A 6285-nucleotide genomic window follows, 5' to 3' on the forward strand; every position below is an offset into this window, starting at 1 on the left:
TCAAGGAGATCCTCTTTCACCTTATTTGTTTATTCTCGTTGAAGAGGTGCTCTCAAGATTGTTAAAGCATAATTTTGCTCTTGGTAACATTGTTCCTTTCTCCCATCCATGAAGTACCCCTCTTGTTTCCCACTTATTATATGCTGATGATATTGTGCTTTTTACAAATGGAGGAAGATCTTCTCTTCAAACTATCAGAGATACTTTTGCTGTATATGAATTTGGTTTGGTCAGGTGGTGAGTAAAGAAAAATCCTCTATTCTTTTCTCTAAGCATGCTACTACTGCTCGGAAAAGGAGTTCTTTGCTGTTGATGTCTTTTTCTGAGGGTTTTTTTTTTTTCCCCAGTTAAGTATTTGGGTGTGCCTTTTATGGTAGGTCGTCTCAAATTGTCGCATTTTGATGATTTATTGAATGGCATTCGAAGGAAGTTGGAAGGTTGGCAGAACCAGTTTTTATCTTCTGGTGCTCGCCGTCTTTTATTGAGACATGTTATTGCTAGTATACGTGTTCATTTATTCTCTGTGATGCATGCTTCCAAGGCTGTTATGGTAGTTGTAAATGGGATCATAAGTAATTTTTTTTTTGGGTTCCTCAAACAGAAAACAAAAGCATAAGTGGATTGTTTGGCATAAAGTTTATTCTTCGATTCAAGAAGGGGGTTTGGGTCTCCGAAAACTAGAGGAAGTTCAAGATTCTTTATTTATGAAGCTTGCTTGGAATTTACTGATAGGCGATTCTTTATGGGCTAATTTTTTTAAGACTAAGTATCTGAAAGATAAGCATGTGACTATGGTGGACCATCAGAAAAGAATTTTATTTGGGGAAATATTGTGGGTACGATTCTGAAGATTTTAGGTAATTCCTGGTGGCGGGTTTGGGATGTGAATGTCTCCTTTTGGCGCGATTCTTGGCTAAAATCAGGTGTCCTTTTAAATTCTTATGAGATATCTGATCGTCCTTTTCTTTAAAGTAAATGAATGCAGGCTTTATAATGGGTGAGATGTGGATCTGTTGCAAAGATTGGTGGGGGAATCCAAAATGGAAGAAATTCTAAATTGCCTAGGGGAACAAAAAGATGGAGAAGACTTATTGATTTGGAAGCCAAATCTAAATGGGGAATTTTCATCGAAGTCGGCTTGGGATTGTGTCTATGTTCGTGCTCCCAAATCTGAATGGGCTTCTTGGATTTGGCATTCTGCGCTTCCTAAGAAGTATTCGGTTACCATTTGGAAGGCTTTTTAATTTTAGCCTTACCGTTGATAGTCGAATTAGTTCTCTAGGCATTCCTTTGGCTTCAAAGTGTGAATGTTGTACTCAGGGGTTTGTGGAAGACCAAGATCATGTCCTAGCAAACGGGATGGTTGCATTAGATATTTGGAGACGTGTATCTCTACAGCTGGGGATGCCGTATGACCCTAGTAGATCATGAAAAGCAACTATTATAATTATGGTTTCGGCGAACTTCTCATTCAACTCAAAAAGGTACTTTGCTTGCTCTTGTTTCTATTATTGTGACTTGGTCTCTTTGGGTTTGGAGATATAAAGCACGTATGGAAGGTAGAAGGAGTTATGTGGGCTCTCTGTGCGATTCGATTAAGGCTGCTATTGTTTGGGTGGGACTTCGCTTGCATGCTACTAAAAAGATGAATGATGGAGATGAAAAAGTGTTGAATCTTTTTTCTATCCCTATTAAACCTGTTAAGAGACAGAGATCTTGTCTTGTGAAATGGATGAAACCGGTCTTAGGCTGGTTTATATTAAATGTGGATGAGAGTTTTTTGGAAAATCTAGGTCGTATGGGTGCAGGTGGTTTAATTAGAGATGATAAGGGGGATCTTTTTTTGGCTTTTGCCAAAGAATTGGGGCATGGATCCAATAATGAAGCTGAGCTCATTTCACTTTTTTATGGTCTTCAATATTGTAAGGATTTGGCAATTCGAAGAGTGAAGGATGAATTAGATTCTTTGTTAGTCTTTCATTGGATAGAAAAAGAGAGATATGATATATGGTATCTTGAAGATTATTGGGAAAAGATATAAAATATTATTGCTACCTTGGAAGTTAAGGTATGACATATTTATAGAGAAGGCAATGCAAGAGCAGATTTCTTGGCCCGGTGGGCTTCAGATCAGAAAAATGGTACGTGGAATACTTATAATGAAGTGCCGCATTTGCTCAAAGGGATTCTTAAAGTTGATAAAATTGGTCTTCATGCTATTCGCCTATAGGCGGTCAATAAGGTGCTTATGGACAAAATAAGAGCGTCAGATGTTTTTATTTAGGTTGGTTGGTTTTTTTTAGGCTTATTAGTTGCTGGTTGTTTTATTTGTTTATTGGATTGATTTTGACACTTGGTTTTTGGTTAGTTTATAGCGTTCTATCTTGTAAACCCCCAACTGTAATGATGTTACAACGGTATTCCTCCGCCACAAGTGAGGGTTAATTAATAAAATTGGAACGGGGCCACTATGTGTGTGGCTACTGGCTCTTCATAGAAAAAAAAAATTCAACAAATTCCATTATCAGATCACTCTCAGCGGCATGACAAAATAGTGTGGGCTCCAAATCATAATGGGAAATTCTCTGTTAAATTTGCATACCAATAGGTGATCAATGGCCAAGCACAAACTCAGGAGAGTCCGATAGGAGCTCTTTTCAAGCCTCTATGGAGTCTAAAAATACATGAACAACACAAGCTGCTTTTATGGATAATACTTTGGAACATTCTCCCTACTAAAGGAAGAGTGAAAGAAGTTATCCCCTCTCTACCATTTGATGAATGTCCGTTGTGCAATCAAACAAAACTCGAGCATCTCTTCATGCAGTGTCCTATCATTCGGATACTTTGGAATCAAGGCCCTTGACTATTACATATTGAAAATCTCTTGATTCTTTCTATATTGGATTGGATAAAAATGATAATATATCCAAAAAGGGAATTGAAACTGCAAGAGCTAGGTAAACACCACTTCCAACTTTATGCGGTCATTATTATGGACTATATCTAGCGTTTGAAAAATGATATTGTCCACAACAATTCTTCTTTTGATCTGGAAAAGGCCAAAGCTCATCTTCAGCAAGTTTATCATAACTACAAAGATGCTTGGGAAAGGAAACAAAGGACCAATTCGAAACATTGGGAATCTTCACCTCCTTTATTTCTAAGTTTCTCTTTTGAAGAGGCAGTTAGAAATTCCTTTTCTGTTACCTCGACAATATGCAGAAACCATAATGGAGACATCCTTGAAATTAGAACAGAACAAATCCCATCCTCAAACCCTCTGGTAGCTGAAGCTTTGGCAGCGTTATTAGCTACCAAAATGGCTTCAGCAATTCAACAAAGCAAAGCTATTATTGAAGGAGATGCCCAACTGGTACTCTTAGCCATTAGAGATCCGGAACTCTCTTCCCAATAGAGAATCTCCCCCATTATTGAAGATATACAAATGCTTTTCCGGTTTAATCATGAATGGATTCTAGAAAAAATTCATCGATTACATAATCAATGTGCGCACTCTGTTGTGTAGTGGGCAACTACCAATCTTGTTTTCGATAGCATACCCTTTGAATTTTTTTACTCTTCTTTTATGTTTAATCCTCTTTGAACTATTGTACTCTCTCTTATTATTAATGAATTTTCTTGATTAGAAAAAAAAAAAACTATTAACGTGGTAGGCGTTTTTTCTATTTTCTATTAAAAATTAAAAAAAGAGGTTTGTTACATACAGATACTTTTGTATACTTCTCACGCACACAACTGATGTGATTGGTCAAAACAGTTATTTTATATTAAAAAAAGTGACACAACCAATCATATTAGTGTAGTGCACAAAGAGTACACAAAAGTGACTGTATATAGAATTTTTGTTAAAAAATACAAACATAAAAAAGGTAAAGGGAATTAGAGTTTCAGTCTTTCTCTTTTTGTATTTTTAGATGCCATTTTGATTTGAATATATTTTTTGTACTTTTTTTAATTAACCACGTGGTACAACATAGTGGTGGCACGTCAAGAAATTTATCAGAGCAATAATCTTAAAAAAACCTATATTTTGAATCTCTAGCTCCGTCTCCCCCCTCCATTCAGTCCCTTCTCTCTCGCACAACCTCACATCAAAATAGTATAGTTTAATGATTTGAGATAAAAGACATACTGAACAAGTAATCTATTAAACAATCTTTAGTTGTGTGGAGTAGATTGAATTAAAATTTGGATATAGTTGTTAACTTGGCTATAAGTTGTGAGCACTACATTTACAGTAGGAAGTTTGATCACTCTTTGTGGTTTTTTCTTATGAGCTTTACTACACATAAGCCTATGCACTACACACCATATTTTAATATTTTTTTTTTTTGGGGGTTTATTCTTTTTAAATTAATTGAATTCTTCTACTCATTATCCATATACCAAATATTTGATAAAAAAAAACATGGTGTGTGGGCTTACATTTATAATTTTTCTTTTCTCACGTATCTTATGATATAGCAAAGGATGAAAGATTTTGTTCGAAATTGAATTAAAAGAGACCATGCTTCTAACCTTTGTAGTACTTCAACCTAAACTTAAAGTGAATTAGTATTTTTTTTTTCCAAAATTTTCAGGATTTCTCAATGGATTAAAGGATTTTTCAGAATCAACATATTGTGTTACTTGTGTTGGGTTTGTGGAGCCCAATTCATTCTTGTGACAGCTCGAGTTGATGACCTGACCTGACACAGATTCATTACAATTTTTTAGTAGAGTTTCAATAAGGCTTATAGAAAGTTTGCTCGACATTAACATGACAAATCACTCGAGTTAAGTTTAAGCAGAGACTTTACTCAACACTTGCTCGACATGTCGCTTGAACGAACATTAGACAGAGAGTTCGCGAATAATACGATAATTTTAAAATTAGGGTTTCTGTCATATAACCCTATCAATATGATTATTTTGAATAGTATGGCCATTCTGAGCACTGCAATTTTGCCCCACAGTGTACTTTGACATTCTAAAGAGAATAAAATCCTCTGCAACTCTATGGGCGTAGGCATGTTGCCGGACTACATAAATATGTGCCATGTGATTGCTTTCTTGTTTCATTTACTTCTTTGTCATGATTTTTAACAACAACTTGGCTTCTCTCCATGTAAGCTAGATGTTCGATACCCAACCATAGAGTAAATGGAACCTGAAAAATTGCAAGGAAAAAGGTCATGGTTTATAATCGAAAAACCTACCAAAAATCCACAATTCAAGACACCCTATAAACCCATGAACCAAACAACTAGAAAATCAAGCATCTCAAACAACCCAATAAAATGTACATTCTAAAGATTTTGAATAGATTTCTTATATGAAATCTGGAGACACCTAGAACTAATGCTCCGTAACATATAGCAGGCCTAGACCAAATTGCATTTGCTTTGCAACATGTCTAAATCCTCCTAGAAAATGGAGTTGTGGTAAGAGCCATTGATTCATGATTTAAAAAACAAAACCTATTTTGTCCATAACACATGTTCACAGAAATCCAAGAAAGCCATCCGAATCCAAGTGGTGTCAACATATACCAAAATCCAAGCAACCCCACAACACCCATGAACCTAACAAGTGAGAATCAAGACATGAAGCCCAAAAATAAATCCATATGTACATCCTAAAATCCCATCTCAACATTAGACAAGGAACAAAAAAAGAGTTACCTTTTGTGCGATGTAACTTGTAGGTCGTCAGAACTTCTCCATCTGTCCTTGTCATAGTGCTATTAGGCAGAAGGGGAAAGTACAATGCTCGGTTTGAGACCTTGTCGAATAGGTTAAGGGGACTTTCAAACCCTTAAAAGTTAAGTTGCTTCCTAAGTTGGTTGAACGATGGATGATGTAAGACTTCTAGTGATAATGTTTAATCCGTCTAATTTGACAATAGCACATGGCCTAGCTAAGATTAAGGAGAAGAATGTGAACTTGTCCACAAAACACCTTAAACCACCCAACTCCGATTCTACTAAACCTAGACTACTGAAAAATTCAACTCCTAAGAAACCCAACTTACCTCTCCAAAGAATCAACCAAACACCAATGAAAGAAATTAGAGAAAATGGTTTATGTTACTATTGTGATGCTAAATGGAACCTTGGATATAAGTGCCAAAACCCAAAGTTATATCTATTAGAAGAAGTCTTACTTGAAAATAAGGTTGAACATGAGCACAAGACAGTTCCACCCAAGAAGGAAGGAGAGGGAAAATTGGTTCAATTGGTGAGTCCTCAACTAGTTCTAAACTTGGTGGCAGAGGCATATT

The sequence above is a fragment of the Carya illinoinensis genome, chromosome 7 (assembly GCF_018687715.1).
Source record: "Carya illinoinensis cultivar Pawnee chromosome 7, C.illinoinensisPawnee_v1, whole genome shotgun sequence".
Taxonomy (NCBI): domain Eukaryota; kingdom Viridiplantae; phylum Streptophyta; class Magnoliopsida; order Fagales; family Juglandaceae; genus Carya; species Carya illinoinensis.